General features: G+C 36.9%; 1 non-coding gene across 1 annotated transcript; it reads left to right on the top strand.

Annotated features, from left to right (window-relative positions):
• Positions 1-260: 260 nt before the first annotated feature.
• On the top strand, positions 261-367 carry LOC112700117 (small nucleolar RNA R71). The gene has a single exon (XR_003153036.1). It is a non-coding gene; the product is annotated as a small nucleolar RNA R71 (small nucleolar RNA).
• Positions 368-13,302: the final 12,935 nt, after the last annotated feature.

Below are 13,302 nucleotides of genomic sequence, written 5' to 3'. Positions count from 1 at the left end.
GAGTCAACATTTTGTTCTGAGCCAATATGGCATTCAAAGCATCAATTTCAAGAACTCCCCTCTTCTGAAGCGTCCTATTACTCACAGGATTCCTCTCAGAGGTGTACATGAATTGGTTATTTGCAACCATGTCAATGAGTTCCTGAGCTTCTGCAAGCATTTTCTTTAGGTGAATGGATCCACCTGCAGAGTGGTCCATTGACTTCTTAGATAATTCAGACAGACCATCATAGAATATATCCAGGATGGTCCATTCTGAAAGCATGTCAGAAGGACACTTTTTGGTCAGTTGCTTGTATCTCTCCCAAGCTTCATAGAGGGATTCACCTTCTTTCTGTCTGAAGGTTTGAACATCCACTCTAATCTTACTTAGATTTTGAGGAGGAAAGAACTTGGCCAAGAAAGTCATGACCAGCTTATCCCAAAAGTTCAGGCTATCTTTAGGTTGAGAGTCCAACCATACTCTAGCTTTGTCTCTTACAGCAAAAGGGAAAAGCATAAGCCTGTAAACCTCGGGATCAATCCCATTGGTCTTAACAGTATCACAGATCTGCAAGAATTCAGTTAAGAACTGAAAATGATCTTCTGTTGGAAGTCCATGAAACTTGCAATTATGTTGCATCAGAGAAACTAACTGAGGCTTTAGCTCAAAGTTGTTTGCTCCAATAGCAGGGATTGAGATGCTTCTTCCATGTAAGTTGGAATTTGGTGCAGTAAAGTCACTGAGCATCTTCCTTACATTGTTGTTGTTGGGTTCGGCTGCCATATCCTTTTCCTGTTCGAAAATTTCAGTTAGGTCCTCTTCAGAGTACTATGCTTTAGCTGCTCTTAGCTTTCTCTTCATGGTCCTTTCAGGTTCAGGATCAGCCTCAACAAGAATGCATTTTTCCTTGTTCCTGCTCATATGAAAGAGAAGAAAATAAAGAGAGAAGAGGAATCCTCTATGTCACAGTATAGAGATTCCTTTATGTGAGTAGAAAAAAAGGATAATAGAGGAAAGAGAAGAAAAATTCGAACACAGAGGAGAGAAGAGGGTTCGAATTTTTGAGATGAAAAGAAGTATTAGTAAATGAATAAATAAATGGAAGAAGATGAGAGGGAGAGAATTTCGAAAATTGTTTTTGAAAAATGGTTAGTGATTTTCGAAAATTAAAAGAAGAAATAAAATTAAAATTAAAATTTGAAACAATTAGTTAATTAAAAGAATTTTGAAAAAGAGGAGGGAATTTTCGAAAATTAGAGAGAGAAAAGTAGTTAGGTGGTTTTGAAAAAGATAAGAAACAAACAAAAAGTCAATTAGTTAGTTGAAAAAGATTTGAAAATCAATTTTGAAAAGATAAGAAGTTAGAAAAGATTTTTGAAATTGATTTTGAAAAAGATATGATTTGAAAAAAGATATTTTGAAAAGATATGATTGAAAAAGATATTTTGGAAAAGATTTGATTTTTAAAATTAAAATTTGATTACTTGACTAACAAGAAACTAAAAGATATGATTCTAGAATTTAAAGATTGAACCTTTCTTAACAAGAAAGTAACAAACTTCAAATTTTTGAATCAATCACATTAATTGTTAGTAAAGTTTTCGACATTTTGAAATAAAGATAAGAAAAAGATTTTGAAAATTATTTTTAAATTTTCGAAAATAATAAAAAAATAAAAAAGATTTGATTTTTGAAAAAGATTTTGAAAAGATAGGATTTTTAAAAATTGAAATCTTGACTTAACTAACAAGAAACAACTAATTTTAAAAATTTTGACTAAGTCAACCCAAAGATTTTGAATTTTTGAGTAAAACAAGGAAGATATTTTTTAATTTTTCAAATATTTTATGAAGAGAGAGAAAAACACAAATATGACCCAAAACATAAAAATTTTGGATCAAAACCAATGATGCATGCAAGAACACTATGAATGTCAAGATGAACACCAAGAACACTTTGAAGATCAAGATGAACATCAAGACTTATTTTTAAAAAATTTTCAAGAAAAGGAAAAACATCAAGACACTAAACTTAGAAATTTTTAATGTTTAGACTCTATGAATGCAAAAATGCATAAGAAAAACAACAAAAGACACAAAACAAGAAAATTTAAAGATCAAACAAGAAGACTTATCAAGAACAACTTGAAGATCATGAAGAGCACATACATGAATTTTCGAAAAAAAAACAAAAGTTTTTAAAACATGCAATTCACACCAAACTTAAAATTTGACACTAGACTCAAACAAGAAACACAAAATATTTTTAATTTTTATGATTTTATTAATTTTTTTGGATTTTTCGAAAATTATTTATTTTGAAAAACGAAAACAAAGAAAAAATTTTTTGAAAAATTTTTGAAAACTTTTTAGAAAACAAAATAAGAAAATTACCTAATCTGAGCAACAAGATGAACCGTCGGTTGTCCAAACTCGAACAATCCCCGACAACGGCGCCAAAAACTTGGTGCACGAAATTGTGATCATCAACAATGGCACCAATAGACTTGGAGCTCTGAAACGTGAATCACACTTTGTCACAACTTCGCACAACTAACCAGCAAGTGCACTGGGTCGTCCAAGTAATATCTTACGTGAGTAAGGGTCGATCCCACGGAGATTGTTGGTATGAAGCAAGCCATGGTCATCTTGTAAATCTTAATTAGGCGGATTCAAATGGTTATAATGGTTTTCAAAAATAAGGATAAATAAACAGAAAATAAAGGTAGAGATAGTTATGTAATTCATTGGAGGAAATTTCAGATAAGTGTATGGAGATGCTTTGTCCCTTCTGAATCTCTACTTTCCTACTTCCTTCCTCCAATCATTCTTACTCCTTTCCATGGCAAGCTGTATGTAGGGCGTCACCGTTGTCAATGGCTACTTCCCATCCTCTCAGTGAAAATGGTCCAAATGCTCTGTCACAGCACGGCTAATCATCTGTTGGTTCTCGATCATGTCGGAGTAGAATCCAGTGATTCTTTTGCATTTGTCACTACGCCCAACACTCGCGAGTTTAAAGCTCGTCACAGTCATTCAATCCCTGAATCCTACTCGAAATACCACAGACAAGGTTTAGACTTTCCGGATTCTCAAAAATGCCGCCAATGGATTCTAGCTTATACCACGAAGACTCCGATCTTTCGGATTGGAGGCTAAGAGATACACGCTCGTTCTAAGGTAGAACAGAAGTGGTTGTCAGTCACGCGTTCATAGGTGAGAATGATGATGAGTGTCACGAATCATCACATTCATCATGTTAAAGTACAGTAAATATCTTAGAATAAGAATAAGCATGAATTGAATAGAAAACAGTAGTAATTGCATTAATACTCGATGAACAGTAGAGCTCCACACCTTAATCTATGGTGTGTAGAAACTCCACTGTTGAAAATACATAAGTGATGGTCCAGGCATGGCCGAATGGCCAGCCCCCAAAGTGTGATCAAAGGATCAAAAGGTAATCCAAAGATGAACAATTGATTAAAACTGAGACCAAAGATGTGGTCAAAAGATGCCTAGTACAATAGTAAAAAGTTCGATTTATACTAAACTAGCTACTGGGGTTTACAGAAATAAGTCTAAGTGCAGAAATCCACTTCCGGGGCCCACTTTGGTGTGTGCTTGGGCTGAGCTTGAGCTTTACACGTGCAGAGGCTTCTCTTGGGGTTAAACGCCAAGTTGTAACGTATTTTTGGCATTTAACTATGGTTTGTGACATGTTTCTAGCGTTTTACTCCAGAATGTAGCATGGAACTGGCGTTGAACGCCAGTTTGCGTCGTCTAAACTCGAATAAAGTATGAACTATTATATATTGCTGGAAAGCCCTGGATGTCTACTTTCCAACGCATATAAGAGCGTGCCATTGAGAGTTCTATATCTCCAGAAATTTCATCTCGAGTGCAGGGAGGTCAGAATCCAACAGCATCAGCAGTCCTTTGTCAGCCTCCTATCAGATTTTTGCTCAGGTCCCTCAGTTTTAGCCAGAAAATACCTGAAATCACAAAAAAAAATACACAAACTCATAGTAAAGTCTAGAAATGTGAATTTTGCATAAAAACTAATAAAAACATCTCTAAAAGTAGCTAGATCTTACTAAAAACTACCTAAAAACAATGCCAAAAAGCGTATAAATTATCCGCTCATCACTGACCCAATAAAATTTGCAAACAAATACTGTGAGCTGTGGTACCCAGTTTTTTCCATATTCAGGAACCTATACCTGGAAAGGACACTCAAAATTTCAGAAGAACTCAGGCAATACACTTCAGACCAAATTAAATAGAGAGGCTGCTTCTTCCTGGAGAGAAACTTGACTGAGATCAACTCATCCTGGGTCCGAGAATTCTACTGTAACTACTTTAAATCATCCTTGGATGCAGTACAGCTCAGAGGCAAACAAATTCTGGTTACTGAGGAAGCCATAGAAGACATCCTCTAGCTTCCACCTAAATCAGATCAGCCAAACGGTTACCAGAGGGCTGAAGAGGATATGAGATTCATGAGATTTGACTGGGATGCAATAAAACAGGCTATAGCTCTTGACCCTACTGTTCCATGGGTCATGGGAAAAAGCACAGTGGTACCTAAGGGAATCAGGTTAATATATCTGAATGATGAGGCTCGACTTTGGCAGCAGATTCTGAGTAACTACGTAATGCCGAGCACTCATGAGACAGAGGTGCCAGCTGCTATGATTACCCTCATCTGGTGTGTGATGAAGGGTAAGGACCTATATCTGCCCCGCTTCATCCGGCATTACATGGTCAGGGTCCATGTCAGAGGCACCCTCCCATTTCCATTCCTGATTACTCAGTTGGGTCGCCGAGCTGAGGTACCTTGGGAAATTACTGATGAAAAGCCTTCCGCCACAGACTACTGGAAGATCATTCCTCACAGTAGGAAGTTTCAGGCTCTAGGCTACCAACCTCCTTTTCTCACTGACTCTGTTGAGGCAGCTACATCTTCAGCTGCCCCTTCAGCATCCACTGCCCCAGCTCCATCCACTACATTCCCACCTGCCCCTGAGCCCGTTTATCTTCTGGTGCACCAACTCTTTGACCGCTTAGACCAGATGAAGCGCCGCCACCAACAGCAGTTTGAGAGGTCTGAGTGTGGCCACAAGCGACGCTATGAGCACCTCAAGTTAATGATCCGATCCGGTGGCGACATCTCCTCCGAGCCCGACACACCATCAGAGACATCTGAGGAGGAGGCGAGCGATCATGAGGAGGATGCACATACCCAGGCTGCGCAAGCAGCACCTGAGCAGGCTACACCACGCCATGAGGAGCCCCATCCGATACAGCTAGCTGACCCAGAGATCCCTCAACAGACTGAGCCTCCCCTTCAGCAGACAGACCCCGTTCAACTCACAAAGACACCCCCAGCCCATCCTTCCGGGGATGACACTTCTTCACACCCAGTTTGAGTGAGCATCGAGGACGATGCTATTAATTATGTGTGGGAAGGTTGCCATCTCTAGCATATTTTTTGGTGGACCACTATAAGATTCTTCTATCTTATTTTGTTTATTTTCTGTATTTTATTTGCACATTTTTCTCTTTTTGCTTTTGCTGTATTTTTGCATTCTGCACTTTGGGCTGTATATATCTAGATATTTTAGCTTAATTTGCAGTTTTAGCTTACTAGTTATATATTAAGTGGATTAATTAGTATAGTGGTAGGCGGAATTGTGATCACCAACAATGGCTCCAATAATTTGGTAGCTCTCAAACGTGAATTACACTTAGTCACAACTCCGAACAACTAACCAGCAAGTGCACTGGGTCGTCCAAGTAATACCTTACGTGAGTAAGGGTCGATTCCATGGAGATTGTTAGTATGAAGCAATCTATGGTCATCTTGTAGATCTCAGTCAGGCTGATAATAATTGGTTATGGAAAAAATAAAGAGATACTTGCTTAAATAATAAAGGATAGAACTACTTACGTAAATTAATGGTGGAAATTTCAGATAAGCGTATAGAGATTCTTGTCCCTGTTAAATCTCTGCTTTCCTATTGCTTTCATCCAATCCTTCTTATTCCTTTCCATGGCAAGCTGTATGTAGGGCATCACCGTTGTCAATGGCTACATCCAATCCTCTTAGTGAAAATGCTCTGTCACAGCACGTCTAATCATCTGTCGGTTCTCAATCAAGCTAGAATAGAATCCAGTGATTCTTTTGCGTCTGTCACTAACGCCCAGCCTTTAGAAGTTTGAAGCTCGTCACAGTCATTCAATCCCGGAATCCTACTCAGAATACCACAGACAAGGTTAGACTTTCCGGATTCCCATGAATGCCGCCATCAATTCTAGCTTATACCACGAAGATTCTGATTAAGGAATCCAAGAGATATGCGCCCGGTCTAAGGTAGAACGGAAGTGGTTGTCAGTCACGCGCATTCATAGGTGAGAATGATGATGAGTGTCACGGATCATCACATTCATCATGTTGAAGTGAAACGAATATCTTAGAACAGGAATAAATCGAATTGGATAGAAAATAATAGTAATTGCATTAAAACTTGAGGTAAAGCAGAGCTCCACACCCTTAATCTATGGTGTGTAGAAACTCCACCGTTGAAAATACATAAGTGAAAGGTTCAGGCATGGCCGAATGGCCAGCCCCCAAATGTGATCACAAGACCAAAAATACAATCCAGGATGAAAATACAATAGTAAAATGTCCTATTTATAATAAACTAGCTACTTAGGGTTTACAAAAGTAAGTAATTGATGTAGAAATCCACTTCTGGGGCCCACTTGGTGTGTGCTTGGGCTGAGCTTGAATGTTACACGTGCAGAGGCTTTTATTGGAGTTGAACGCCAAGTTGTAACGTGTTTCTGGCATTCAACTCTGGTTCGTGACGTGTTTCTGGCGTTTGACTCCAGGATGCAGCATGGAACTGGCGTTGAGCGCCAGTTTACGTCATTTAATTCCGAATAAAGTATGGAATATTATATATTGCTGGAAATCTCTGGATGTCTACTTTCTAACTCCGTTGAGAGCGCGCCATTTGGAGTTCTGTAGCTCCAGAAAATCCATTTTGAGTGCAGGGAGGTTAGATTCCAACAGCATCAGCAGTCCTTTGTCAGCCTCCTATCAGAGTTTTGCTCAGGTCCCTCAATTTTAGCCAGAAAATGCCTGAAATCACAGAAAAACACACAAACTCATAGTAAAGTCTAAAAATGTGAATTTAGCATAAAAACTAATGAAAACATCCCTAAAAGTAACTAGATCATACTAAAAACTCCCTAAAAACAATGCCAAAAAGCGTATAAATTATTCGCTCATCACAACACCAAACTTAAATTGTTGCTTGTCCCCAAGCAACTGAAAATCAATTAGGATAAGAAGAAGAGAATATACTATAAATCCCAAATTATCAATGAATATTAATTCTAATTAGATGAGCGGACTTGTAGCTTTTTGCTTCTGAATAGTTTTGGCATCTCACTTTTTCCTTTGAAGTTTAGAATGATTGGCTTCTCTAGGAACTTAGAATTTCGGATAGTGTTATTGATTCTCCTAGTTAAGTGTGTTGATTCTTGAACATAGCTACTTTTATGAGTCTTGGCCGTGGCCCTAAGCATTTTGTTTTCCAGTATTACCACCGGATACATAAATACCACAGACACATAACTAGGTGAACCTTTTCAGATTGTGACTCAACTTTGCTAAAGTCCCCAGTTAGAGGTGTCCAGAGCTCTTAAGCACATTCTTTTTGCTTTGGATCACGACTTTAACCACTCAGTCTCAAGCTTTTCACTTGGACCTGCATGACAGAAGCACATGGTTAGGGACAGCTTGATTTAGCCGTCTAGGCCTGGATTTATTTCCTTGGGCCCTCCTATCCATTGATACTCAAAGCCTTGGATCCTTTTTACCCTCGCCTTTTGATTTTAAGGGCTATTGGCTTTTTCTGCTTGTTTTTTCTTTTTCTTTTTTTTCGCAAATTTTTTTCTGCAAGCTTTTGCTTTTTCACTGCTTTTTCTTGCTTCAAGAATCAATTTTCATGATTTTTCAGATTGTCAATAACATTCTCTTTGTTCATCGTTCTTTCAAGAGCCAACAATTTTAACATTCATAAACAACAAGATTAAAATTATGCACTGTTCAAGCATTCATTCAGAAAACAAAAAGTTTTGTCACCACATCAATATAATTAAGCTAAATTCAAGGACAATTTTCGAAATTTATGTACTTCTTGTTCTTTTGAATTAAAAACAATTTTCATTTAAGAGAGGTGAAGGATTAATGGAATTATTCATAGCTTTAAGACATAGTTACTAACTACTAATGATCATGAAGTAGAGACACAAAACATAGATAAAAATGAAGCATAAAAATCGAAAAACAAAGAATTAAGAACAAGGAAGTAAAGGAATGAGTCCACCTTAGTGAGGGTGGCGCCTTTTTGAAGGACCAATGGTGCTTTTTGGGCTCCTTTATGTCTCTTCCTTGCCTCTGTTGCTTGATCCCTAGTGATTTTAGTGCTCTTATCCTTATTTGCTCCCAATAGTTGTGTGGAGAACAATTTATCCCTTGAGGTATCTCAGGGATCTCTTGATTTGCAGTCAAATGTTCTACCACTGAGCTATAAACCCTTTAGATAAGTCTTTCCATCTCCCATGACTCAGAGGTGGAAGCTTTTATCTTCCCTTTTCTCTTTTTTTTTTGAGGATTCTCTGGCCTTAGGTGCCATCAATGGTTATGGAAAAGCAAAAAAGCTATGCTTTTACCACACCAAACTTAGAAAATTGCTCGCCCTCGAGCAAGAGAAGAAAGAAAAGATGAAGAATAAGAAGAAGATATAGAGGAGATGGAGGGATGTGTGTATTCGGCTATATGGGTGGGATTGGGTGGGAAAGAGAATTTGAATTTTGAAGGTAGGTGGGGTGTATGGGGAAATGGTGAGTGGAAAACAGAAGGGATGACCGTGAATGGAGAGGGAGAGGGTGAGGTAGGTGGGGATCCTGTGGGGTCCACAGATCCTGAGATGATCCTGTGGGATTCATAGATCTTGAGGTGTCAAGGATTTACATCCCTGCACCAATTAGGCATGTAGAATGCCTTTGCATACAATTCTAGCGTTTAAACGCCGAAGTGATGCTTATTCTGGGCGTTCAACGCCCATGTGCAGCATGTTTCTGGCGTTGAACGCTAGGTCCATGCTTGTTTCTGGCATTCAGCGTCAGATCCATGCTCGGTTCTGGCGTTGAACACCAGCCAGATGCTCCTTACTGGCGTTTAAACGCCAGTAAGTCCTTCCTCTAGGGTGTGATTTTTCTTCTGCTATTTCTTATTCTATTTTTTAATTTTAGTATTTTTTTCGTGACTCCACATGATTATGAACCTAATAAAACATAAAAGAACAATGAAAATAAAATAAAATTAGATAAATAAAAATTGGGTTGCCTCCCAATAAGCGCTTCTTTAATGTCAATAGCTTGACAGTGAGCTCTCATGGAGCTTCACAGATGTTCAGAGCATTGTTGGGACCTCCCAACACCAAACTTAGAGTTTGAATGTGGGGGTTCAACACCAAACTTAGAGTTTGGTTGTGGCCTCCCAACACCAAACTTAGAGTTTGACTGTGGGGGCTCTATTTGACTCTGCATTGAAAGAAGTTGTTCATGCTTCCTCTCATTACCAAATAACTTGGCATTTAGCTTCATGATGGCTCCTAGATATTGAGCAACTTGCTCTCCAGTTACATCTTCATCCTCTTCAGAGGAAGAATAGTTTTCAGAGCTCATGAATGGCAGAAGGAGATTTAATGGAATCTCTATTGTCTCTATATGAGCCTCAGATTCCTTTAGATCCTCAATAGGGAACTCCTTCTTGCTTGAGGGACGTCCCATGAGGTCTTCCTCATTGGGATTCACGTCCTCTCCTTCCTCTCTAGGTTCGGCCATATTGATTATATCAATGGCCTTGCACTCTCTTTTTGGATTTTCTTCAGTATTGCTTGGGAGAGTACTAGGAGGGGTTTCAGTGATTTTCTTACTCAGCTAGCCCACTTGTGCCTCTAGATTTCTGATGGAGGACCTTGTTTTATTCATGAAACTTAAAGTGGCTTTAGACAGATCAGAGACTAAATTTGCTAAGTTAGAGGTATTCTGTTCATAATTCTCTGTCTGTTGCTGAGAAGATGATGGATAAGGCTTGATATTGCTGAGTCTATTTCTTCCACCATTATTAAAGCCTTGTTGAGGCTTTTGTTGATCCTTCCATGAGAAATTCGAATGATTTCTCCATGATGAATTATAGGTGTTTCCATAAGGTCTACTATGTAATTTACCTCTGCCATTGCAGGGTTCTCAGGATCATAAGCTTCTTCTTCAGAAGATGCCTCTTTAGTACTGTTGGATGCATTTTGCCATCCATTCAGACTTTGAGAAATCATGTTGACTTGCTGAGTCAAAACTTTGTTCTGAGCCAATATGGCATTCAGAGCATCAATTTCAAGAACTCCGTTCCTTTGAGGCATCCCATTATTCACAGAATTCCTCTCAGAAGTGTACATGAACTGGTTATTTGCAACCATGTCAATAAGTTCTTGAGCTTCTGCAGGCGTTTTCTTTAGGTGAATGGATCCACCTGCAGAATGGTCCAATGACATCTTAGAGAACTCAGATAGACCATAATAGAATATATCTATCATGGTCCATTCTGAAAACATGTCAGAAGGACATCTTTTTGTCATCTGTTTATATCTTTCCCAAGCTTCATAGAGGGATTCACCATCTTTTTGTTTGAAGGTCTGAACATCCACTCTAAGCTTGCTCAGCTTTTGAGGAGGAAAGAACTTAGCCAAGAAGGTCGTGACCAGCTTATCCCAGGAGTCCAGGCTATCTTTAGGTTATGAATCCAACCATGTTCTAGCTCTATCTCTTACAGCAAAAGGGAAAAGCATGAGCCTATAGACTTCAGGATCTACTCCATTCGTCTTTACAGTCTCACAGATCTGCAAGAACTCAGTTAAAAACTGATAGGGATCTTCTGATGGAAGTCCATAAAACTTGCAGTTTTGTTGCATTAGAGCAACTAGTTGAGGTTTCAGCTCAAAATTCTTTGCCCCAATGGTAGGGATTGAGATGCTTCTTCCATCAAACTTGGAAGTAGGTGTAGTATAATCACCAAGCATCCTCCTTGCATTATTGTTGTTAGGTTCGGCTGCCATGTCTTTTTCCTGTTCGAAAATTTCAGTAAGGTTGTCTCTGGATTGTTGTAATTTAGCTTCTCTTAATTTCCTCTTCAGAGTCCTTTCAGGTTCAGGGTCAGCTTCAACAAGAATGCCTTTTTCCTTGTTCCTGCTCATATAGGGAAGAAGAGAACAAGAAAAGAAAGAGGAATCCTCTATGTCACGGTAAAGAGGTTCCTTATTGTTAGTAGAAGAAGAAAGGGAATAAAGAAAGGAGAATCCAAACAGAAGGGTAAGGATAGGGGTAGTGAATTGAGATGAAGAGAGGTGAAGAGAAGTGTTAGTGAATGAATAAATAAATAGAATAATATGAGAGAAGGAGAAATTTTTGAAAATAAATTTCAAAAAAGAGTTAAATGATTTTCGAAAAATAAAGATAAGAAATAAAATTAAAATTAAAATTTAAAACAATTAATTAATTAAATAAAGAATTTTTGAAAAAAGGGAGGTATTTTCGAAAATTAGAGAGAAAAGTTGTTAGGTGGTTTTAAAAAAGATAAGAAACAAACAAAAAGTCAAATAGTTAGTTGAAAAAAAATTTGAAAATCAAATTTGAAAATATAAGAAGATAAGAAGATAAGAAGTTAGAAAAGATATTTTAAAATCAAATTTTTGAAAAAAGATAAAATTTTGAAAAAGATATGATATAAAAGATAAGATAAAAAGATATGATTAAAAAGATATGGTTAGAAAAGATTTAATTTTTAAAATTAAGATTAATTACTTGACTAACAAGAAACTAAGATATGATTCTAGAATTTAAAGATTGAACCTTTCTTAACAAGAAAGTAACAAACTTCAAATTTTTTGAATCAATCACATTAATTGTTAGTGTAATTTCAAAAATTTGAAATAAAATTAAGAAAGAGATTTTGAAAATAATTTTAAAATTTTCGAAATTAATAAGATAAAAATGAAAAAGATTTGATTTTTTGAAAAAAATTTTGAAAAGATAGGATTTTTAAAATTGAAAATTTGACTTGACTTATGAGAAACAACTAATTTTAAAAATTTTTGACTAAGTCAACTCAAATTTTCGAAAATTAGGAGAGAAATAAGGAAAAGATATTTTTTATTTTTGAATTTTTAATGAGGAGAGAGAAAAACACAAATATGACCCAAAACATGAAAAATTTTGGATCAAAACACTTAATGCATGCAAGAACACTATGAATGTCAAGATGAACACCAAGAACACTTTGAAGATCATGACGAACATCAAGAATATATTTTTGAAAATTTTTTTTATGCAAAGAAAATATGCAAGACACCAAACTTAGAAATCTTTAATGCATGGACACTATGAATGCAAAAATGCATATGAAAAACAATAAAAGACACACAACAAGAAATCATCAAGATCAAACAAGAAGACTTACCAAGAACAACTTGAAGATCATGAAGAACACTATGAATGCATGGAATTTTCGAAAAAATAATGCATAAATTTTAAAAACATGCAATTGACACCAAACTTAAAAATTGACTCAAGACTCAAACAAGAAACACAAAATATTTTTTGTTTTTATGATTTTATGATTTTTTTGTATTTTCTTTTGATTTTTTTTCGAAAAACATTTAGGAAAAAAAAGAAAATAAGAAATTCAAAATTTTTAATAAGAATTCCAGGAATCTTTCAATATTTGTCTAAAGCCCCAATCCAAGGGTTGGGCATGGCTTAATAGCCAACCAGCTTTAGAAGATATAAATCAGGCATGCAACAGCTGATATTTCATCCAACTCCATATACATACCCGACCTGTTGACAAGTGGAGACCTCAATCTAAGGTGGTTTGGATATGGCTTTACAGCCAACCAGGCATCAACATGTTACTTGTGAAACTCTAGAATTCATTCTAAAAAATTTAGAATAATTTTCGAAAACAGGTGAGAAATTTTTGAAAGATTTTTGAAAATTTTTTTTTTTGAAATTAAAACAAAAAGAAAATTACCTAATCTGAGCAACAAGATGAACCGTTAGTTGTCTATACTCGAACAATCCCCGGCAACGGCGCCAAAAACTTGGTAAGCGGAATTGTGATCATCAATAATGGCTCCAATAATTTGGTAGCTCTCACACGTGAATTACACTTAGTCACAACTCCGC

Source organism: Arachis hypogaea, chromosome 6 (genome assembly GCF_003086295.3).
Source record: "Arachis hypogaea cultivar Tifrunner chromosome 6, arahy.Tifrunner.gnm2.J5K5, whole genome shotgun sequence".
Classification (NCBI taxonomy): domain Eukaryota; kingdom Viridiplantae; phylum Streptophyta; class Magnoliopsida; order Fabales; family Fabaceae; genus Arachis; species Arachis hypogaea.
This window is presented reverse-complemented; position numbering and strand designations above follow the sequence as displayed.